At 38.6% G+C, this 25,427-nt stretch overlaps 1 protein-coding gene across 8 annotated transcripts in view; it reads right to left on the bottom strand.

The window, feature by feature from the left end:
- The window catches only part of ATP8B4 (ATPase phospholipid transporting 8B4 (putative)), a 273,488-nt gene that overhangs the window by 175,827 nt on the left and 72,234 nt on the right, over positions 1-25,427 (bottom strand). Inside the window, exon 2 of one of the 8 annotated variants that reach the window (XM_037834019.1) lies at positions 8,411-8,488. The exons of 6 other annotated variants lie outside the window; for them this stretch is intronic. The gene's annotated coding sequence lies outside the window, so the exon portion shown is untranslated. Of the gene's footprint in view, positions 1-8,410; positions 8,489-25,427 lie in introns of those variants that run through there. One more of the 8 variants, XM_037834021.1, reaches the window with a different exon arrangement.

Below are 25,427 nucleotides of genomic sequence, written 5' to 3'. Positions count from 1 at the left end.
AAATTTTGCTGTAAACAGACTTTATAAATTCAAGGCTTTAGTTAGAGGATAGAGTGCAGATGAAAATGGCAAATGAAGCCATTCCCAAGTAGACAGCAGTAATGATAGGCTTCCAAGGAATTCCATAAAACTCAGGACAAGGATGAAAATCATCAGGCAGAATATCAAACATGGAATGGGAAACATAGGTCTTTACCTGCATATTCATGAATTACCTTAATTAAATCCTTTGTAAAATTTCCACAAATACATTCTACTCTCATGGTTGGGTGACCAGGAGACCTGAACAGGAAGATCCAAAGGGCAGCCAGGGCATCTCTGTGTCCTGGTCCTTGTGGGGCACTGGGAGCACAGGAGGAAATTTTGTTTGGAAGCTCATGTTCAAAACATTTCTAGACTTCTAAGATTTTAGCTTGTATAGTGATTGGATCTCATCATCATCATCCTGAAACAGTGCAAACAGACACTCCCTGTCTGTCCATGTGTGGTGCATCTGTTCTCCAGGCTCATGTCAGAAGCAATCTTGCATCATATCTCGGCTAGAGGGAGACAAGACGACCTCATGGGCTCTGAAGGTGATACTTGGCTCCACAGACTCAGCACCTTCAAACTTTGCTTTTACCTTTGTCAGGGAAGACCCTTGCACTGTAGTGGAGGAATTACAGTCTGAATATTCTGAATGCAAGCTAATTTGTTTAGTTGCACTGAATCAACAAATTCCAGGATTTTAAAATAAGCTTAAGTTTCAGTATCATCATACAATTATTTCCAGTTTTAAAGTAGACATAATCTAGCTCATGCTTCTTGTTCAGGTTTCTCAAAATTAGATGAGGTAATAAAACAGCTTTTACCTTAGTAAACTCACAAGCTGATCACTAAATAATAAGTTAAAATTCAAGAAAAAGCACCAAAATTTTAAATACCAAAGGCACCATGAAACAGATGGACTGCAACAGAATGGCAATTAGAATTACTTTAAGAAGGGATTTTTTTTTAAATACAACCACTATATATCTGCCCTCATTACATCAAAGAATCTGAGTTCTGAGAAAAGGAGGTGAGAGACAGCAACTGCACCTAAAAATTTGGATAAATTGGTCAGAACCTGCTTCTTCTTGATGAGAATAGCATATTAAGAGCTGCTGGACTTTCCTGAAAACCTTCCTGAGAAAAAGCAAGCCTGAGAGTGAGATAGTGCCTACCACATTCCACACTCTTACCACACTACCTCTGCCAGCTCCAAAGACTAGAAATCAAGTATTTACCTTGGGCAAGTTACCAAGTCCACCGCTAAAGCTTAAGGATGGGGGGTGGGAGGACTTTCAATGTGCCCTCAAGGCTTCTACATCCTTAACATACTGTAATGCTCCTGATTGCCCATTAGCAACATAGAGTTCTGAAAAGATTTCCTCAAAAGCTGCAAAAGGGAAGTGTTGGAGTACTAACAGAATAAAGAAGGTCAATATAATTGACCTTTCCTAGTTAAGGAATCAATCCACATAAAATGAGCTTGGTTTCTTCTTTAGTCCCAAGCCCATGTAAGCTTTATAGCTTCCCAAATTCCCCTGCTCATATAGACTGTTCTGTTCACCAGTGTATCCTTAAAACTTACAATAATGCCTAGTTCATAGAAGGCACTCAATAAATATTTGTTGAATGAATGATAAATGAATTCGTGAATACAGAATCATTATTTCTAAAACATTTCTTGAATGATGACATATCCCTGAATGTCTAATGAGAATTATGGCAGCCAACATTTATTTAGTGCTTACTGCATTCCAGGGTCTGTGCTGATCCCTTCATTTACAGAGTTGGCAAATCAAAGTAAAGGATGGCCAATTAAATTTGAAATTCAGGTAAACAACAAATAATGTTTTAGTATAAATATGTTCCATGCAATATTTGGGATATACTAAAACATGATCTTTGTTTATCTGAAATTCAAATTTAACTGGACATCATATTTTAAGTTGTGAGATCTGGCAATCCTATTCACGTACCTCATCTCATTTAATCCTACCTCTGAAATAGGTAGTGTTACTGAAATAGGTATTTCTGTTTTTCAGATGAGGAAACTGAAGTTCAGATCATTAAGACATTTGCTCTATTTTGTAATATCTGTCAAAATTTTAAATGCCCACACACTTTGATATAGAAATTCCATGTTCAAGAATTGATCATACAGTTGCTCAAAGACAGATGTACACAGACATTCATTGCAGCATTATTTTTAATAGCAATCAATTAGAAACCACTAAAACACCCATGAAAAATAATTGGATAGGAGAAGAACAAAAATGCAAAATGGCAAAGTAGGAAGTTTTACAGATCACTCCCTCCACCAGATGAATGAGATCGATAAAGGGGCTGGAATTAACTAGGAAGTAACCCAGGGACCAGAACTGTACATTTAGGACAACCACAAGAGCAGCAGGCAAAGAGAAAAGCCGCTCAGAGTTCAGCTTCTGTAAGTGAAAGCTTGAACCAGCAACAAGCCCCCCATTCCCCATCCCCAGGGCAGTGGCTGTGGAAAGGGCAGTGGCTGCAGAAATGCAGGTGGGTTCAGGATAGTCAGAGGAAACCATGTCCTCCAAAAATTGGGTTAGAAGGTTGAGGTCAGCCTGGGGAATCCCTGAGGGACCAGCATGGATGCTGGCTCCAGTTTTGGCCCTCTGGATAGCAGTGGCTTCTTGTCTTCCACTAGCATCCAGTTTACTTTCTTTGGTTGTTTTTTTGTCCTTCTGTATTTGAGTGTTTCTTCGTCTGGCAGATCCCCAAACAGAACAGCTTAGATGCTAGACTAGCTTTCGGCCCTCTGGGTAGAAGCAGCTCTGTCCTCACATCAGCATCTCTTTTGAAGTTAAGTTGAAATTAATATAAACTCAATTGTAATAGATTTAGAATATTAAAATGTAATTCCCATGATAACCATAAAGAAAATAACCAAAAAAGTTTACACAACAGAAGATGAGAAGTGATTCAAAATGCATCATTATAAAAAATCATCTAAACAAAAAGGAAGGTAGTCATGGAGGAAGAGGAGGGCAAAAAAAAGGTATAAGACCTAAAAAGAACAATTTACAAAATGGCAGAGGGAGAATGGCAGAATGGATAAAGAAGCATGATCCAAGAATATGCTGTATACAAGAATCTCATCTTAGATTCAAAGATGCAAACAAGTTGAAAGTGAAAGGATGGAAATAAAAAACATTCCATGTGAATAGCAACCAAAATAGTAAGGGGATGTCTATACTAATATCAGACAAAATAGGCTTTAAATCAAAAACTGTTAAAGGAGGCAAAGAAAAACATTATATATTAATAAAAGTGTCAATTCAACAAGAAGATATAATCACTACAAGCCTACGTGCTCCTAAACAACAGGATGAGGCAAACATTGACAGAATTGAAGGGAAAAACAGACAGTTCTACAATGATATTTAGAAATTTCAATATGCAACTTTCAATGCTAGAAAGAATATCTAGAAAGAAGATCAACAAGGAAATAAACGCCCTGAACAACACTATAAACCAGCTAGATATGACATATATGTAACACTACACCAAACAACAGCAGAATACACATTCTTTGCAAGGGCACATGGATCATTCTCTGGGGTAGACCATATATTAGGGGACAAGATAAGTCTCAATAAATGTAAAAATACTGAAATCATACAGGGTAACCACTCTGACCACAACGGGATGATGCTAGAAATCAATAACAGAAGGAAAACTGGAAATTTAACAAATATGTGGAAATTAAATATCACACTCTTAAACAACCAATGGGTTAAAGAAGAAATGACAAGGGAAATCAGAAAATACTGAGAGACAAAAGAAAATGAGGGCACACTATACCAAAACTCATGAGATAAAGTAACGGAAGTGCTCAAAAGGAAATTTACAGCTATGAATGCCTCCATTAAAAAAGAAAAAGTATCTCAAATTAATCACAACTTCACACCTTGAGAAACTAGATAAAAAAGAGCAAAGTAAACCCAAAGTTAACAGGAGGAAGAAAATAGTAAAGATTATAGAGATAAATGAAATAGAGAATAGAAAAACAGTTGAGAGAACCAACAAAACAAAAAGTTGGTTCTTTGAAAATAAATAAATAAATAAAATTGACAAATGGGTTAGCCATATTGACAGAGAAAATATGTGAATAACTAAAACCAGAAAGTAAAATAGTAATATCACTACTGACCTTACAGAAATAAAATGGATTATAAGAGAATATCATCAACAACTGTATGTCAGCAAATTAGATAATCTAGATGACATGGAAAAATTCCTAGAAATACACAAATTACCTAACTTGACTCAAGAGGAAATAGAAAACCTCAACAAACCAATAACAAAGACATCACAAGAAAAAAAATACAAAATAATTTCCCCTATGAACATACAAGCAAACCAAAAATATAAACAAACCAAATCCAAGAGAATACTAAAAATAATATATACCATGAACAAGTGGGATTTATCCCAGGAATGCAAGGTAGTTCGGTACAAGAAAACTAATCAATGTAGTAACCACATAAATAGAATGAAGGGGAAAAAACACAATTATCTTAATAGAAGCAGCAAAGGCATTTGACAAAATCTTGCACCCTTTCCTTATAAAAACACTCAGAAAACTAGGAATAGATGGCAACTTTTTCAACATGATAAAGAACATTTATGAAAACCCACAGCTAATTTCATACTCAACAGTGGAACATTTACAGCCTTCCACTTAAAATCAGGAACAAGACAAAGATTTCTGCTTCTACTACTGCTATTAAATATTGTACTAGAAGTTCTAGCCAGAGCAATCAGGCAAGAAATAGAAATAAAAGATATCTAATTTGAAAATTACAAGTAAAACTATCTCTATTTTCAGACAACCTTAATATATATATATATACATTCCAAAGCAATCCACAAGAAAACTACAAAAGCTGATAAACAGTTTCAGCAAAGTAGTAGGGTATAAGATCAACATGAAAAAATCAATTGTGTTTCTTTACTCTAGCTCGAACAATATGAAGAGGAAACTAAGAAAACAATTCCATTTACAATAGCATCTAAAAGAATAAAATGTCTATGATTAGATTGAAACAAGGATTTAAGAGAATTGAACACTGAAAGATACAAAAGCCTGTTGAAAGAAATTAAAGAAGACTTAAATAAATGGTGAGATATCCCATGGTCATGGATTAGAAAACTTCATATTCATAAAATATAAATATTACCCAAAGCAATCTACAAATTCAATACAATTCCTACCAATATCCTCTAACCTTCTTTGCAGAAATGGAAAAGCCAATCCTAAAGTTCATATAGAGCTACAAGGGGCCCTGGATGGCTAAGAATAAAGTTGGAGAACTCACATTTCTGGATTTCAAATTGTACTACACAGCTACAGCAAGTAAAACAGTGTTATGCTGGCATAAAGATAGACATATAAACCAATGCAACAGAACTGAAAGTCCAGAAATGGCCCCAAATACTTTTGGCCAATTGATTTTCAACAGGGGTTATCTAAGTACGTGCAATGGGGAAAAAAACAGTCTCTTCAATAAATGGTGATGGGAAAAACTGAATGTCCACATGCAAAAGAATTAAGTTAAAGCCCTACCTCACACCATGTACAAAAATTAACTCAGAATCAGTCAGGATCTAAATATAAGAGGTCAAGTATAAAAATTCTTAAAAGATAACATGGGAGCAAAGCTTCATGACCAGGAATTCATTAACGGATTCTTAGATAAAATACCAAAAGTATGAGCAACAAAAGAAACAATAGATAAATTCAATTTCATCAAAATTAAAAACTTTTGTGCATTAAAGGACATTATAAAAAATGTGAAAAGACAACCTACAGAATGGGAGAAAATTGTTGCAAGTCATATATTGGATAAGAGTTTATTATCTAGAATATATAAAGAACTTTTACAATGCAACAACAAAAAGATAACCCAATTTAAAAATTGACAAAAGACTAGAACAGGCATTTTTCCAAAAAAACGTATACAAGTGGCTAATAAACCACTTGAAAAGATGCTCAACATCATTAGTCATTAGGGAAATGCAAACCAAAACCACAATGATATACCACTTCACACCCACAAAGAGGGCTATTATTAAAAAAAAAAAATTGGAAAAGAACAAATGTTGAAAAGGATCTGGAGAAATTGGAACTCTAGTGCATTGTTGGTGGGAATGTAAAATGGTGCAACCACAGTGGAAGGCAATATAGCATTTCCTCAAAAAGTTAAATATAGAATTACCATTCATTTGACCCTGCAATCCCACTTCTAGGTATCTAACCAAAGAGAATGAAAACAAAGTTGCAAACAGATACTTGTGCACCAATGCTTATAGAAGTATTATTCAAAATAGTCAAATAGTAGAAACAACACAAGTGGCCATCAGCAGATAAACAAAATGTGGTACCTACACACAGTGGAACATCTTTTGGCCATAAGAAAGAATGAAGGTATGAGACATGCTGCAACATGGAAGAACCTTGATAACACTGTGCTCAGGGAAATAAGCAAAATGCATAAGGACAAATATTGCATGATGTCACCTCTAAGAGATGTCTAGAAATAGAAAACTTGCAAAGAAAGAAAGCAGATTAGAAGTTACCAGAGAATGAGGAGAGGGGGGATATTGCTGGGAGCATGCTTGGTGGATAGTAAGTATTTATAAATAAAATTAATTTAAAATAATAAAATAAAAATAAATGGGCTGATGTACAATGATACACCTATTCAATCATGGTCTATAGTCTCCACAGAATACTATGTAGCCACTAAACAGAATAAGATAGGTCTATGTGTGCTGATATGTTCTCTAAGTTACATCATTAGGTTAAAACCAAGCATGTGCAGTACACTACATGCATGGTATGATTCCAAATACGTTTTGAAACAAACATATGTACACACATATATAATTTTTATATATACATATATATATATATAAAATATAACACATATATACCTTCATATTTATGTATACATAACTTTTTTTTACATACACAGAAAATCTGTTGAAGAATACAAAGAAACTGTTCACTGGTTGCCAGTAGAAAAAAGAAATAAAGAGAACGGGTGGAAGGGAGATTTCATTTTCACTGCATACTCTTTTGTACTGTTTGAAATTTTGGTATTGACATGTATTGATATTTTAAAGGCAAACTGGGGGAGAAAGAAACAGAAGAAAAGGAAAACTTTCTGAAGGTCCCATGTAAGTAGGAGCGCCAGGACTGGAACCGAAGTCTGTCTGACTGCAAAGTCCATGCTCTTAATAAATCTGTATTTACTGTTCTTTTTAACTCTATACCATAATTAAGTAGTGTCTATTTGGAAAGGGAATGATTCTTAAAGAGCTGAAGGAATTCAATCACTGCAACAGTGCATGCTCCCACTGTTAACCACCTAATGCCAAGGACAGCGTATAGTCACGATCCTCTGCTGAGTGGACAACAGCAATCTCTGGTTCTTTTCAAACACGCACTGACAGAACCATGCTAGAGTAAGTCATACGACCCAGACCTAATCCCCTAACTATAGACTGGCAAACAGAATCTCATTACATTGAGAACGAACATAATGTTCATATATTTGGAATCTATTTATTTTAAAGAATGCAGTTGTTTTCCTTCCTTGTTCTCTCTTCTTATTAGCAAAATACTTATGTAGAGGTAAATCACACAGGGAGATCTGTGGTCAGCTGTTGAAGATGCTTTCTCACCAATTCTGCCAGAGAGAAAGATGGGAAGAAGGCAAGATTATAAAGATGCAGTCCTACAGCATGGTAATTTAGTTAAACAATTTTTTGAGAAAAAGTAATCAATCTTTTAAGATGTCCTGCTTAATTTATATAAAGTTTGGTAGACCCTATTGTGCATTATTTGAATGCAGAAACACACACACAATTATCCTTCCTATTTTAAAAACAAAATGGTCAATTCACTTACTAAATTTTTCGAAGAACAATATATCTGCTTGAGAGTTGTATACAAAATGTAATCTCTATGATCATTTCCCAAACTGAAACTTTTCTCCGAATCAGTCTCCTTAGACCCTATCTCTGTTTTTTGTAAATTCTTAATGGGATTTCATTAATAGTGATGAAACCACAGGGAAATCAGAAGAAAATGAGTTCAGTGGAAGATTATTACATCTGTTCTTGCCTTTGATGCTGTAGGAAGCACCTTAAATCAACCACAGAGTAAACAGTGCCTTTAGGTCTAGGTCAGTGTGGTAGATTGAATTATGTACCCTAACAAAGTCATGCTCTTAATCTTAATCCAAGTTCTCATGGGTATGGACTCATTCGTAAATAGGACTTTTTGAAGATGTTATTTTTAGTTAAACAGTGATTCAGCTGAATCAGGGTGAGCTTTAACCTGTATTACTGGAGTCCTTTATAAGCAGAAGAAATTCAGGTACAGCCAGAGGAACCAGTAGCAGGAATTCAGTGGAAACTGGAATACAAACAGGAGAGAGACATCGCCATGTAGCAGGAGGCAAAGATGCAGGCCAGGGAACTCCAAAGGTTGCAGCAAACTGGCACAAAAGAATGCTACAGACTTCAGGGAGAAAGCATGGTTTTGCCAATGACTTGTTTTTTAACTTCTAGCTTCTGAAAACAAGAAAGAATAAATTTCTATTGCCTAAGCCAACCTATTGTGTCGTATTGATCATAGCAGCCAGGCAAACTAAGACAGACTCCCAGGAACCAGATTCAAAGGGAGATTTACGTGCAAGAAAATTATTGGCAGGTTCTCCTGGAATTAACACCTGTCAGGGAGTGAAGGAAGCAGAGGATGATGGAGAGAGGAGTTAGACTGTGATGCGTTCCCAACAAAGACCTCAGCCAACCCCATGGGGAGCTCTGGAACTGGGACAGCACTTCAGAGTTCAAATGAGGGGACTAGTCCTTTACACCTGGGCATCGTTCAGTCATTGGATACAGGCTGACTCCAGAAAGGAAGGGTAGCCTTCAGCAAGACAGCTCTCCTTGGCTAAGGGAAATACCCACAGAGGGCTGACAGCTGAAGGTTGTAAATGGGCAACACTCCTGGTAGCGCTGCAGTCCTGGTGGCAGGTGTGAGTGACACAGCAGAGTATCCACTACAAACTCAGAGCTCATTTCCCAGTTTTGCTATTGACATATTCATATCAAAAAAATTTTCATTTTTAATTCTAAACTATTTCACCTTTCTCTAGTTCTAATTTCAATTCTATAAAGTCAATAAAAGCAGTTGCCATGTGTCTTTGTGCTCTTCCACCACTGCCACCACCTCCATCTAAAAACCTTTGGGAAGAGGGTAAAGGTTGAAACTGACTGTGTATTAAAACTTCAACTTCCATGTGAGACCAAGGGCAGAGATGTTTGTTTGGTGCAGGATCTATATTTTCTAAACAATATAACTTCTACAGTCAGTTTGTTCAAATCACTGCAATTACAAGGAAGTTTGAATAGGAAGTGAGATATGGTAGGTGTGTATAGGTTAGAGTGAAATAGCAGCACAACCCAAAGTAATCTGGGAGGAGGATAAAAATATATACTCATGGCCCCCCTGAGGAGCTGGGGGAGGCTGCAGAGGTGTTGGACTTCCTCACCTGGATTGCTGCTGATGTTCTCACAAACATTGGGGACTGACGGCTTGATATGCTGAGCCCTCTGTCTTGGGGCTTGCCCCTATGAAGCTTTTACTGCAAAGGAGAGGCTAAACCTGCTTATAATTGTGTCTGAGAGTCTCCCCCTGAGTACCTCTTTGTTGCTCAGATGTGGCCCTCTCTCTCTCTAACTAAGCCAGCTCAGCAGGTGATCTCACTGCCCGCCCCCCTACATGAGACCTGACTCCCAGGGGTGTAAATCTCTCTGGCAACGTAGGATATGACTCCCAGGGAAGAATCTGGACCCAGCATTGTGGGATTGAGAACATCTTCTTGACCAAAAGGGGGATGTGAAATGAAATGAAATAAAGCTTCAGTGGCTGAGAGATTTCAAATGGAGTCAAGAGGTCACTCTGGTGGACATTCTTACACACTATATAGATAACACTTTTTGGATTTTACTGTATTGGAATAGCTAGAAGTAAATACCTGAAACTATCAAACTCCAGCCCAGTAGACTTGACTCTTGAAGATGATTGTATAACAATGTAGATTACAAGGGGGGACACTGTGATGGTGAAAACCTTGTGGATCGCACTCCCTTTATCCAGTGTATGGATGGATGACGAGAAAAATGGCGACAAAAACTAAATGAAAAATACGGTTGGATGTGGGGGATGATTTGGGTGTTCTTTTTTCCTGTTATTTTTTTATACGTATTCTGTTTCTTTCTGGTGTAAGGAAAATGTTCAAAAATAGATTGGGGTGATGAATGCACAGCTATATGGTGGTACTGTGAACAGTTGATGGTACACCATGGATGATTGTGTGGTATGTGAATATATCTCAATAAAACTGAATTAAGAAAAAAAACCTTTGGAAAGAAAATCTGTAAAAACTTGGGTCATCCACTTCACCCCCATTTCCACTGGTTGGTAAATAAAGTTGAGAGATAAATTTTTAATACTTGTCCATTAAAAATATTCTGCAAATGACTGTTGACTACCCAAATATCCTAAGATTAATGCATATTGGGAAAATCACCATTCCTGAAATACATTTCTTATAGGAACATAGTTTGAAGAAAAATATTTGTAAGCAAGCACCTTAATCTGAGTAAACCAACCATTCTCTTCATCTAAATTGCCACACCTTATTTTAAGAAATCAGAGAATTTCTTCACGGCTCACTAATGAGTAATAGCACTGCTTCTCTTTTTGAAAATCCCCCCAAAAAAGAGAGCACCCAATGGAGGACAAGAAAACCTGGATATCTTGGCCTATAGATAAAAAATTAAAAGGCCTACATTATGTTTTCCTATTGCCTCTGGTGGTATTTTAAATCAATTTTCCTATATAGAGTCAATTTGAGACAGAACCAAATATCTGTTAATAATGTGCCAAGTAATAATACATGCACACCAAAAAAGCCAAAGCAAAAGTGTATATCAGTGATATCATTTGATTTGCTATGGTCAGAGAGCCTAGTATTTCTGGAAATAGCATTCCTGATTTTGCAGCAGAAAATACAGCAAAGATTATCACAGGAAAAGCATGAGTTTATTTATATATTATTAAAGAAAAATTTAAGAAAAAGTTTAAAATTTATTTTAAAGTGCATTGTAAGGTTTATCATTTTAAGTTCCTCCAAAATAGCATAACCTGTCCTAAAAACTCTTGATTAGACGATCACACCCTGGAGCATGAGGTAGTCTTTCATTAGCAGTTCAAAACCATTCTGTACACAAAAATTAAGCCAGACACTGTGCTGAGGGTTGGGGCTACAAGTGCAATTAGATACAGAACATGGTTATTGAGAAACTTTGAGACTAGGGGGAAATATAAATCTGGCTCTTAAATAACCTCAGCTAAATCATCTTTGCCTTTTGATATCTAGAGCCATATGGATATTCTTCCAGTCAACAATGAAAAATACCTGTATTTTAGGAGAATGACCTCAGCATTAGATTATTTGCCATACAGCTGTCACCAAAAGCCCAGAGGAAAAATGATAGACCAGAGAGATTGTCTAATAAAGGATATAACTTTCATTCCACAAGATATTCCAAGCTTTGTCCCCTTACACAGTGAGCTCACCAGAAAACTATATGCCTGTACTGTATTACTTCAGTCCCTTTAGACTTGTCTTCTCAGAGTCATGGCTTAACATCATGCCAACAAATTTCAATTAGGATTTACTTAAGGTCATGAGTAAAATATCTCTGCTTTCTGAGGCTTCAATCATTGTGTCATTCATTTTTTCTCTCAGGAACAAGATAAAGTTTATGGCTCCTGGTGTGCTCGAATACTTCCTTTCACAGGACCATCAGTTTTGTACCCTCAGTTTCTTCATTATGAGGAGGAACTGAGGTCAAGAGAGTGTTTCAAAGTCAATGAAATGCACTGTTTAAACAAAAACTAAGAAACTTTGTAGTAAGACTGTCTTTGAGGATGACATTGTTGGGACAATCTTAATACTTGGAGAAACAAAATACAGTTCAGTATAGACCAGAGTTTGGATTAATTAAAACAGAAAACTTACATTCTTGAAACAGTCCAGACCTCCTGTTTATGAAGGAGATAATGTAGCATTGTAGAAAGAGTCCATGTTGTAGATCAGAAGACGTGGCCCAAGCCTCACCACCAACCAGCCAGGTGACCTCAGGCAACCAATTGATCAAATTGGAATCTCCCACCACAATTTACAAGAAATGGCTTTCACCAACTCCTCAGAATGCTTCTTCATTTACACAACTCATGTCTTTAAAATGGGATAAGCCCCCGGCATCCCTAACCCTCGACATTCCTGAGTTTCAGATGATAACCTCTATGAAAGCATTTCGTAAACTGTAAAAAATATATATATACACCTTTAAAGAATTATAACTGTCTATTATTATCATGGAGCATCTCATTATATGATTGTACATTCTGATTTTTATTTCAAGTCCTCAAAAGAGCTATTCATACTCAACCATCTCCACTTTGACTACCCATGCTTTCTCCAATCAGGGTATTGTCTCCACCCCTCCAAGTGCACCCACTCTAATCATCCTCCAGACTGCTAAATCCAGTGATCAGTACTCAGTCTTAACTTTACTTAACACAGTTAGCCAGCTCCTCATTCAAACACTTTCTTTGCTTTAATTCCAGAGTACCACATTCCCTGGGCTTTCCCCTTACTTCATTCATCTCTCCTTCTCAACAGTTAGTCAGTCCTTTCTCTTCTTCCCATCTTCAAACTTTAGAGTGCCCCCAGAGCTCCTCTCTTCATTATCTACAGTCTGGATTCTCACCTTAGGTGGCTAGAGGACTTCCAAACATATTTTTTCAGCCCACACCTCTCCCCATAGTTTTCAACAGAAAAACTAACATCTCAGTAGAACTCTGGTTCTCCAGCCCAGAAAAAAAAAACAACCATCCCCACCACAATAACATGCTCTTCCCCCAGTTTTCCGAATCTTAGAACCTCAGCCAAGAACCACAGACACCTCCTGATTCCTCTCTTCACACACACCCAAATATAGCAGCAACTCCTATTAGCTCTATCTTCAAAATGCATCTCAGTTTGTAGGTATTAGATGACATCAAGGAACCACTGCTATTTTGTTGGATGTGGTAATGGTATTATGACTAAATAAATTGAAGACCTCATCTGTGGGAGACAAACACTAAAATATTTCCTGATAATGTGAAATGACACACAGGATTTGCTCTAAACTACTCCTGAAAATAAAAACCAAGGACAGATTTAAACAAAACAAAAACATCAGGATTTTGATGGCTGCAGCTGGGTAATAAATAGATATGAGTTCATTGTATTGTTATACTTTTGCATATATTTAAAAATCCCTAAGATGATAGAGATAGAGATATATGGATACATATCTCCTACCTCTTACCTCCTTCACTACTACCACTCATGTCCATGGTATCATCTCACCTGGACAGCAGTAAGAATCTCAATTTGTAATCCTCATTCCAGTCTTATCCCACTCTGCTGTCCACTGTTCACAAAGCAGCCATATAAATTTTTTGGCATTCCATGTGTCTCTGCTGCTTAAAACCCTCCAAAGGCTTCTCATTACATTCAGAATAAAATTGGAATTCCTCACCATGGCCTATAAGAATTGGCCCTTACCAATCCTTCACAACTTCCCTTTTATGCACAATATGTTAGCACAGCAGACATTTAATGTCAAGTTCATTTCCACTTTGGAGATTCTACATTTGCTGCTCCTTTTACTCAAGATTTTGGCATGGCTAGCTCCTTCTCAACTCATTTATCACCCCCACAAAGGGCCTTCTCTGGCCACCCTATTAAAAATACTTTCTCCACCTCCCAACACATCATTCTACATCCTATTATTCTATTTTTTTTTGCTTGCTGCACTTTTCACTACCTGAAATAGTATTTTATTTATATTTTGCTTATTGTTTGTTTTCCTCCACTAAAAGATAGGCTCATTAGGTCAGGGATTTTGTCTGTACTGCTCATCTCTGTATCCTTAATATGTAGGGAAGTGCCTGGCATATATTACAGACTCGGTAAATTTTTGTTGAATGGATACTGGAAGGGACTAGCCTGTTATGCAGTCACTCATGCTATGTAGTTAGCATATTTAGCTCTAAGGCTGAAGTTAGTAATAGTTTCAAACTTGCTACACCTACTAGAAGGCCCTAGAAAGTCCAGCAGAAATAACAGCAAGGACTGAAATGGTGTAGGGACAGGATGAATCATTGCAGGGCAAAGAACAACAGTTTGGAGAAGGAAAACATTTTCATTTTCCACAAAGAGAGTTCTTCTCACTTATATTTCATATTGCTATACAGAAAAAAGGCACATTCCACAGGGACACCATCCTCAACCTCTTTCATGCCTTTAAATTTCCAATTTCCATAAATTATCTTCATTATGATATATGTCATGAATGTGTGTTGCTAGTTGAGTCCATAGATTCCAGTGAATTCAACAAAGTTTGAGCACCTACTATACGTCAGGCAGTGGCCCAAGCATTTAGGATATACGAGGTGATTCAGTTTGCTAAAGCTGTCAGAATGCAATATACCAGAAATGTGTTGGCTTTTAACAAAGGGGATTGACTAAGTTACAAGTTACAATTTTAAGGCCATGACAATGTCCAAATTAAGGCAACAACAAGAGGATACTTTCTCTAAAGAAGGGCTCCTGGCATCTGGAGTTTATCTGTCACATGCAAAGGCGAGCATCTGCTTGTCCTTCACTCCCAGGTTTCACTGCTTCCAGCTTCTGGCTCTTTTCAGTTTCTGTGGGTCCTTTCTTGCTTCCCCAAGGTGTTTCTCTCTCTAAGCTCTCTCCAAATGTTTCTGCCTTTTATCTTTTCATAAAAGACTCCAGTAGAGGTTTAAGACCCACCTTGAATGGGCTGGATCACATCTCAATTGAATCAGCCTAAACAAAAGGTCCTACCCACAATAGGTCTGCCCCCACAGGAATGGAGTAAAAGAACATGGCCTCTTCTGGGTACATGGCAGCTTCAAACCAGCACACAAGGTATGGTCCCTGCCCTGCTCAGAGGCAAGAGGGAGAACCTAAAATGAACTATTAAAATAAAATGCTATGCTTAACTCTACCCTGGTTACAGGCACAAAATGCTACAGGAGCACAAAAAGAGTACTGGTCATTCTACCTGCCTGAAGTAGGTATTGAAGAGATTTCCAGAGACGGTAAGATAGGAGTTGTCCTCATGGATGGAGAGAAGGGGAGAGTGCGTTGCAGGTTTAAGAAAATCAAGTAGTTCAGTGAGATCGCAGAGGATGTTAGAAAGGCTAGCTGGAGGCTTAATTGAAATAGGAGCTTTTGATTGTAGGGAATGGGTGATGAGGGGTTACTAGAAAGTCTTGAGCAGGAATGTTTTTATCTGAGCTGTTCTGCAGAAAGAAAACTGGCAGGATTGGGGATAGCTTAGCACAACCCAGTCCTACTTAGAGAAACATTATCACTGTGCTGTCTGTCCCAGCAGAGGTCTTCAAGTGATATCTCAATATACCATGTAGGTATGTTATTGTTTCCCAGTGAAGGAATTTATTAGAAGGCAAAATTTTAAAAATGTTTCCAAAGAGAATACAAAATTACTTTAGACAGACAATAGGCAATGGATATAAATATCCAAGTCACAGAAAAGAGAAATAATGCAGTTAATAAACATTTGAAAAAACATTCACCCTCACTAAAAAGCAAAAAGTTTTAAAACGAGACACCTGTGTTTATCAAATTGATCTTGATATTTTAAAAGATATACTCAATGTCAGGATGGTGTTGTGGATGAAAAAAAACTCTCATTTGTTCAGATAGGAGGATAAATTGGCACAAACTTCCTGGAAAGCAATTTGACAGCGTGTATTGTTATGGGTCGAATTGTGTCTCCCAAGAAGACTTGTTCAGGTCCCCACCCACAGTCCTGTAAAGGTGACCCCCTTTGGAAATAGGGTCTTTGAAGATTCTATTAGTTGAAGTGAGGCCACACTGGATTAGGGTGGGTCCTAGTTCAATATGACTGGCATCCTTATAAGAAAGGGAGAATTGGACACACCAACAGACAGAGGGGAGAAGGACACATGACAACAGAGGCAGCGAAGGCCATAGATTGTGGGCAAGTCACCACCAGACGCCAGGAGAGAAGCGTAGAACAGACCATCCCGACTTCAGAGGAAGCATGGCCCTGCAGACACCACACCTTGATTTTGGACCTCTAGCCTCCAGAACTGTGGGACAAATTTCAGTTGTTTTAGGCCACCCAGTTTGTTGTAATTTATTACAGCATCCCAAGCAAATGAAGCCATATATTAAGAACCTTCCAAAAAAATTCAAACCCTAGATTCCTTAGAAATATAGCCTAAGGAAATAGAGACGTACATAAAAATTAGATTCAAAAATTTTCCTCTGATAGTTATTTTTAAAAAAGCAAAATATTAGGAGCTAATTATCTAACAATAGAAAATGATCAATTACAGCACATCTAATGACGGCCTATTATGCAGCCATTAAAAATGTTTTCAAATAATTTAATGACATGGATAATTTTAATGGCATACCTGAATTAAAATTTGAAAAGAAAAAAGTGAAATACAAAACTATATATTGCATGGGATTTTTTGCATATGTGCATATTTGCAAAAAACAAATGCATAAATACAAGAGGATGACCATATTTCTCTCTAAAAAATAGAGAATTTTAGTTGTTTGGGTAGGCAAAATGTTTTAATTAATTAACTCTAAAGATTCACCTCCTCTAAGAAGCCTCCTACAATCACCTGGCTGCCCTAATTATCCCCGCTTCAGCATTCTGTGGCAGTTCAAGAATATCCCACCACAATATACATTATATTGAAACTATCTATTTGTTTCTCTCCTCCTCTTCCCCCCAACACAAAATGTGAGTCCATGAAACCAGAAATGGTTTGTGGATTACCTCTGGTACATGGAAGCTACTCAATTAATATTTGGGGAATGTGATGACTTTGAAGGCTTTATGGACCCCAGAAGATCATGTTCTTAAAGTTAATCCATTCCTGTGGCTATAAACCTATTGTGGGTGGGACCTTTTGATTAGGTTATTTCAGTTGAGGCATGCCCCAGGTGGGTGTTAAATCTCCTACTACAGTCCTTCATAAGAGGATGAGAAACAGATACAGTAGACAGAGAGAAGGACATGGAAGCTGAGAAAGAAATTCACAGACAGAGCGGCCAGAGGCCAAAAGCAAAGAAACACAAAAGAGAAAGGAGAGACCAGCAGAAGCCGCCATGTGCCTTGCCACATGACAAGGGAGCCAAGAACTGCCTTCAGCTTGTCTTTAGGAGGAAGGTACCATCTTTTTTTTTTTTTTTTTTAAATTAAATTCAGTTTTATTGAAATACATTCACACACCATACAATCATCCATGATATACAATCTACTGTCCACAGTATGATAACATAGTTATGCGTTCATCACTACAACCTATCTCTGAACATTTTCCTTACATCAGAAAGAACCAGAACAAGAATAAAAAATAAAAGTGAAAAAAGAACACCCAAATCATCCCCCCATCCCACCCCATTTGTCCTTTAGTTTTTATCCCCAATTTTTCTACTCATCCATACACTAGATAAAGGGGGTGTGATCCACAAGGTCTTCACAATCACACTGTCACCCCTTGTAATCTACATTATTATATAATTGTCTTCAGGAGTCCAGACTGCTGGGTTGGAGTTTGGTAGCTTCAGGTATTTACTTCTAGCTATTCCAATACATTAAAGCCTAAGAGGTGTTATCTATATAGTGCATAAGAATGTCCACCAGAGTGACCTCTCGACTCCATTTGGAATCTCTCAGCCACTGAAACTATTTCGTCTCATTTTGCATCCCCCTTTTGGTCAAGAAGATACTCTCAGTCCCACGATGCTGGGTCCACATTCATCCCCGGGAGTCATACTCTGCGTTGCCAGGGAGATTTACACCCCTGGGGGTCGGGTCCCACGTAGGAGGGAGGGCAGCGAGTTCACCTGTCGACATGGCTCAGTTAGAGAGAGAGAGGGCCACATCTGAGCAACAAAGAGGTACTCAGGGGGAGACCCTTAGGCACCATTACATACAACCCTAGACTCTCCTTTGTGGTAAATGAGCCTCATAAGGGCAAATCCCATGCTCGAGGGCTCAGCACATCAAACCGCCAGTCCCAATGTTTGTGACAACATCAACACCAGTCCAGGTGAGGATGTCCAACACATCCACACCTTCCCCCAGATCCTTGGGGCTGGGGAGGGGGAGGCTGTAAATATATTTTTTATTGTCTGCCCAAATTACTCTAGGATGTGTCACTATTTCACTCCAGCCTATACTAACCTACCGTATCTCACTTCCTATTCAAAGTTCCATGCAATTGTGGTGTCTGAACAAATCGACTGTAGAGTTGGAAGGTACCATCTTGACAATGCTTTGATTTGGACATTTTCATGGCCTCAGAATTGTAAATTTGTAAACTAATAAATCCCCACAGTAAAAGCCAACCCATTCTATGGTATCTGCATTTCAACAGCTTTAGAAAACTAAGACAACCCTAAAGATTGCTTTTGGTTCAGAACAGTCTTGATATGTCCGGTCTCATAATGCTGGAACAATAATTCAAATGGCCCCAACGAGACTGGTTCCACTGTTAAGCTCTATCAGTTTTTCCTGATGTAAGCTGATAGAATGGTGTATAAGGAGGCACTGGGACACCCTTCTCTGTCCTATCATATGACAGAAACTCGAGCTCCCAAACTAACCCACTCTGCCTGGACCCTGCAGCCTCAGGTAAACCTGCTTATGGGGAAAGAACTAACACATACCCTCTGTCCCATAGACCACCCTGGAATGGTGAATAGCCTTTGGCAGAGGGTTGATCGTATCAAACTTTGGTTCCATTTCTCATCAGATTTTAGAGGCAAGAGGGATGATAAAGCCCTTCTAATGAAATCCCTTTATTTCCCTCTGACATTACCCAAATCCCCAAATCTCTAGATTTTTTTTCTCCCTAGATATATCTAGAGGATGGTATTTTTGCCACAAGTAGTTTTCTCTATTAGAGAGACGGTTTTCTCTGTTAAAAACATGATGGCTTTCTGCCAGAAATTTGCCTTTTCATTTCTTTCTGGAAAGTATCCTACATTCTGGCTCCACCCAGTTCCCAATGGAGTTTTTCAGCTTCATAGACATGGCAGGCTAACCTCACACTCCTCCAAGCCCTCTCTGCTTCCTAGCTGCCAGAGGGTTGCAGCTTATTTATAATGTGTGCATCTATATCTAAATATGTGTATAAACAATCTTAACAATCTTCTCTTTTCTCATCACAAGAGCCACTGCTGGGAATTGCATTTTTAACTTCGTTAAATAGGAGATTTTATAACAGGTATGGTGGCCAATTATTTGGATAGAACTTATGTTAGCTTGACGGTATCAGCAACAGATTTGAAACTGAACATCAACAAGTCTGCATGCCAATTTTAAGCATTTATGCTGTAACTCTTTGCATATGTGTTTGCATAAGCTTTACTTTAATCTCTGCATTTTTAGACATCTAATATTCTAAAATGTTCTCTATTTCAAAAGCCTATAATGAATATTGTTTTCCCATCATTCTGTTTATTTCAATTTCACCCTAGAAGGAGTGAAAGAAGAAATACAAAGCAAGGACAAAATTTGGAAAGCAGAGAAAAAAAAGAAGAAACGGAAGATATTTGCCAAAACAGAATGGAAGCATACTCATAGTCTAAATATAAGAAAACTTGATAGTTTATCTGTTCCTGAACACCCAGAAGAATTTAGACCAAAGGGAAAAAAAAGTGTCTTTTGAACTGCTTTCTATGATTAAGGATCAGGTAGAAAAGAGAGAGCCCAACAAAGAAAACAGGACACATGCTGAGAAATATTTCTCAAAGTGAGAAGTTAGGTTTTAACACATTAGTTATCTGATGGGGCTCTTACTGGAAAATTAGGCTCTATTATTTAAAGAAATACATTAATCGATCTGCGTCACCCATGTTTCAGGAGGAAGTATTAGGTGCAAGTAGGCAAATTTCCTGTAAAATCATGTACCTGGAAACTTAAGTCATGGTACATAACCATGACCCCAAAGCCATTTCTAATAAAGCAAGTTTTGCAGAACTGAATACGCAAGGGGGTAAGTTGAGATAGCCCAGCCCCGGTGCTGGAGATTGTAAACAGACTGTATGATAGAGGTTGGTAATTTCCAACAGATACTTAATAATTGAGTCTAGGAAAAAAAAAACTTCAGCTCTCCCCTTTTGGCAAGAAAGTTTTATTTTTATTACATTTTGAAAACTGTTTATGGTTTCATATGGTTTCCAGACCACTCCCAGAAGCAAGAGCACAGTCCCCTCCTGGGTCTCTCAGCTCTCCATATGTGATTTCTCAGGCAGCCAGCCAGGTGAGCATCTTATTTGAAAATTAAGCCTTAAATTGAGCAGTGTGAAGGAGGAAAGAATGTCTGACACAAATACCTGGAAAGGGGCAAAGCAACTGGGTGAGGCAAGCTGGGTTAACACGATTTGTTAGCCTAGCAATTCAGAAAGTCCTGCTGTGAGGGAAATGTCTGAGGCAGACCCAGGAAAGCCCATTTCTGCATCTCCAGCCAAGTGTCTAGGCCTGCTCCAGTTCACACATTTTTGGTTTCTCCAACATGCTGCAAACCTGGGGGCAGGTGGGGGCTGCAAATGAACCAGTGAAATGTAAGCATTACTTCAAAATTGTCTTGAGCTCTGCTAATTCAGAAATGAAGACCAGATGGACCTAACCCTCTCCTTTTTTTAAAAAAGTCAGGCATAATCCCATGCACATTAAGGTACAGCAATGTCCCAGTAACAGAACACTGGGAATAAAGAGAGGTTTAGTATTCAGTGACCCCATTGATAGCAGACAATATTGTGTACAGAAAATGCAATGTATGGACACTCTTCCCTTGTCCCATATCAGTTGCTGGGAAGGAAGGAAAGAAAATAAAGGGGAATACAAAGGATATTCTGCTTTTGCTTCAAAATGATTCATTTAACTCATTTAAGTGCAATTTGTTCACCCAACTTATATTTATTGGGCATCAACTGCATCCTGGATGCTATTATGTTAGGTAATGGGAATACAGAGATTGTCTCAGCCTCAAGGAACTCACAGTCATATAAAGACAGACAGACAAGTGCAGCAATAGGCAACCACCTCTCCCCACATCTATCCTGACCCCTCTCCATTGGCTTCTCCCCCATGCAGCAGGTATGAGCTTTTCCAAAGACAAATCATTCAATGGATCCCCTCAGTTCTTAGGAGAAAGACCCAAAGCTTTAACAAATCTGACCCCTGACCACTTTCCCAGCCCCATCTCGCACTCCTTTTCTTTCTACCTTATATGCTTCTGCCACCCCAGCCTGCTCTTGGCCCCTCGTAGTCACCATCCCTTTTGCTGTCCACAGGGCCTTTGCACGTGCTGTTCCCACTATGTGAAATTCTCCTTCCCATCACATGCTCCTCTTTCACCTAGTTAAGCCTGGTCATCATTCAGTTCTCAGCTCAACCTTACTATCCCTCAAACGATTCATTCTTAAGCTGCCTCCTCTCTGTCCACTCCCATACCCCCAGCCAAAAAGAAAAAAAAACAACTTTCTTTAGAACCATATTCCTTTCATGGGCAGCACTTGCCTCAGCTTGGAGTTATACACTACATTAGCATGACTGTTTTATTAATATTTACTCCCCCATCAAACACTAGGCTCCGTGATTCAAGGGACCATATCTGTTTGGGTTCACCTGCATTTCCAGCACCCAGCACAGTGCCTGGCACATAGTAAGTACTCAATAAACAGGACAAATAAATGAGAAGTATGTAGACCATTATGACACTGGATATTGAGTGCTCTGATAGGGACTTCTGGGAGTATCTGATCAGGGCATTAACTGGCAGCCTCATGTTCTGAATTGTCTCCTGACCACTTGGGGCACAATTTCTTCCATCTGGCAAACAATATCCTCATCATTGGAAGATTCTATGATTAAAATTCCTCTCATCTTTCCCTAATCCATTCTGCAATTTACTCTCTTAGATCCTTCTCTCCTCTTCCACCATCATCTTTATTATTATTACGGTCATGTCCACCCATATAATTCCAGCCTCCCATTTTCTGTTAGATCTTTTTATCTCATAGTGCCCCTGACTTCCTTCTTTGGCACTCACCATCATGGCAAAGTTCAGGGGATCACAGAGTCATAGAATTTAAGAACTGAAAGGCACCCTGAAGTATCTGGCCCACTGGTACTCAAACTTTAAGGTGTCTAAAAATCCTATCAGATGCTTATTTAAAACGAAGAGTCCTGAGCCCCACACCCAAAGATTTTGATTCAGAAGGTCTGGAAAAGGGCCCACCCACCTGGACCCCATGTGGTTCTGACACAAGCGGTCTTCAGACTTCATTTGGAGAAACATGATTCAGTCCAATAATGTTTTTGAAGGCCTTCCAGGGGCCACGACAGAGGGTGGGAGGAGAGCTGCAGGTTCCCACTCTGCACCCCCAATACCACCCCAGCATCAGCCTGAGCAGTATTCCTTGTATACATTCTATATTTTGGGCTTCCACCTAGGATTTCATCTGTTAAGGGTTCTGCTGATGTGAAAAAGAAAAGCTTGAAAATGACTGATATCTCAACACCTTATTCTGTAGATGAGAAAACTGAGGTGTGGTACTTTGTCCTTAGGCACACAGCCTCCTGATGCCCGGCTTTCCTCCACACCCACCTGCAATGTGGGGTAGAAGGAAGACAGAGCTTCTCAATTCTCACAGTGTCTTGTAACAAGCAGTCTGTGCATGAAAATGTCACACATGGTTGGACTGCCTTTACTGGAGCACAGAGTTGGAGACAAGGGAAAGGGTAGGAGAGGATGAGTTTACGCTAGTTCATTTATCCATATGCTTCATCTAACATGTTCTTAGCCTCCCTCTGCAATATACCTGTGAGCAGCTGGTCATCTTTTAGGACCTTGACCCTTTATGACCTCCCCCATCCTCCCCTGCTTTCCCCTGTTTCTGACTCCAGCCTTCCAATTGCTCTTCACGGGGCTACACTGACTGATCTTTGCTGGGGGCCAATTATTTCATGGGTTATTCTGGGGCAATGATATCCCTGTTCACCCGTCTCCCCAAAACATCTTGTGCTAGCCTATTCCTGTGTGTGTGCACCCCAAGCACTTTGTGCTTCCTTTTATTATGGCACCTAATGCTGTAAAATAATCGTCTTTTTATTTGCCCACCTCTTCTCTCAGACTCCAGGATCCCTGAAGGAAGAATCATGGCCCTTCATCATCAGCATGGTGGCTGGTCTAGAGAAGTGTTACATGAATGTGTGCCAAATGAATGGATGGATGAGTGGTAAGCATGAATCCCTTGCATGACTCTCAGTGCCTCTGTAAAACTTCTGCTTCACATTCCTGATGGAGCCTTAGCCTATGCTGATGGCCACACAGACCCAACTAGATTATCTGAATGAAACGCATCCCCCGTTGCCAACACAACCCCCTAAATCTCCACCCACATTCACATCTTCTCCTCCTTGAAGCCCTCTATGTTTTTAACTCCATCTCTCAATGTGTAGCTTCTCTTCTTGTAGCTCCTTGCAACTCTCCCATAATGGGCTTAACACTTGAATTAGGCAAATTAAAAATTCAATAGGTCTTTATGGTTGAAAGAATGCTCTCTTCTTTATCAACGCTTACAGAATGTATACTTTATTTTACAGTATTCTCCATTAAAAATATTACCAACTTCCTTCACATTTTCAAAATCTATTCCTTCATTAGAGTCCAGTTCCTTCCTTCTACAATGTTTAGAATCTCCCAATTACACTTTCTTGTCTCTCCTTATTGCTGTAGTAACATTCACATTGCCACTGCCAGAGGTTTCTTTCCATATGTTGCTGACAACTTACTCTTGCAACCCCAAAATTTCCCAGTTTCTTAGTCCTTAGATCTAATTTAGAGCTCATTACTCTTGCATTCTACACTCTCTGCCCCTATCTTTTTTCTTTATTATTTTACATCTAATCCTTATCAAAGATTAATAGAGAGCATTAGAAAATTTCCTGACATGGAGTAAAGAATGATCTTAGCTTTTAATAATTTGGCTCAATATTAAAGGTGGTCCAATGTTCCCCTAAATTACAGCTTCAAGGAACCATTTCTGACTGAAGCCCCCAAATCCTACCAAGATTCTCTACCACTTGGCATTAGTTTGCCTACAGGGCCTGTATACTGACAAGAATGTTAGAAAGCAGCACATTCTTAGTGAAATGAGACTTCTTGCATGTGCCTCACCTGTGAGAAAAAAACAATGAAATACAAAAATATCATGGCAATTCTAGAGATAAATCTATCATGTACCACATACATGTGGTTGCCCAATATATGGGAAGAAGCAATGTCTTATCTATCTTTGTATCCCAAGCATATAGTACCCTTCCTGAAACACAGTAGGCATTTAATAAATGTGTGTTGAAAGAAAGAATGAACAAATGAACAAATATAGTAACTCTCAAGTAAAAACTAAAAACAAGTGAGTATTGGTTTCCCAGGGCTGCTGCAACAAATTACCACAAATTGGGTGACTTAAAAAAACAGAAATTTATTCTCTCACAGTTCTGGAGTTCAGAAGTCCAAAATCAAGCATTGCCAGGGATGTACTTCCCCCAAGGATCTAGGAGAAAATTCTTCCTTGCTTCTTTCAGCTTCTGGTGACTCCAGGTGCTCCTTGGCTTGGGGCCTTATAACTCCAATCCCTGCCTCAGTCTTCACATGGCCTTTTTCTCTGTGTCTCTTATTCCCTCTTCTGCTCTTATAAGAACATTTGTCATTGGATTTAGGGCCCACCCTAATCCAGGATTATATCCTCTCAAGATCCTTAATTTAATTTGTCTGCAAAGACCCTTTTTTCCAAATGAGGTCACATTCACAGTTTTCCTGAGTGGGCATCCAACCCACTACCGTAGGACATAGTAGAATCTCAATTATACTTATAGAGAATATTGTGGAGGAGTAGAGAGGGAAAGGAAGGGGAGAAAGAGAAGATGGAGGAAAAGGGAGCAATAAAATGCATCCACACGTTAATTGTAGTTTATGCTGATCTGGATGATGAGGTTACAGGGGGACTTCTTTGTTCCCTTTATGCTCTTCCAAGTTTTTCCTAATTTCCTACCCAAATTAGACAGATAATAAACCAATCTAAAATTCATGTAAGGAATCAACCCATTGA

Source organism: Choloepus didactylus, chromosome 4, assembly GCF_015220235.1.
Source record: "Choloepus didactylus isolate mChoDid1 chromosome 4, mChoDid1.pri, whole genome shotgun sequence".
NCBI classification, from domain to species: Eukaryota; Metazoa; Chordata; class Mammalia; order Pilosa; family Megalonychidae; genus Choloepus; species Choloepus didactylus.
The sequence above is the reverse complement of the archived record's forward strand: the minus strand, read 5'-3'. Positions and strand labels throughout refer to the sequence as shown.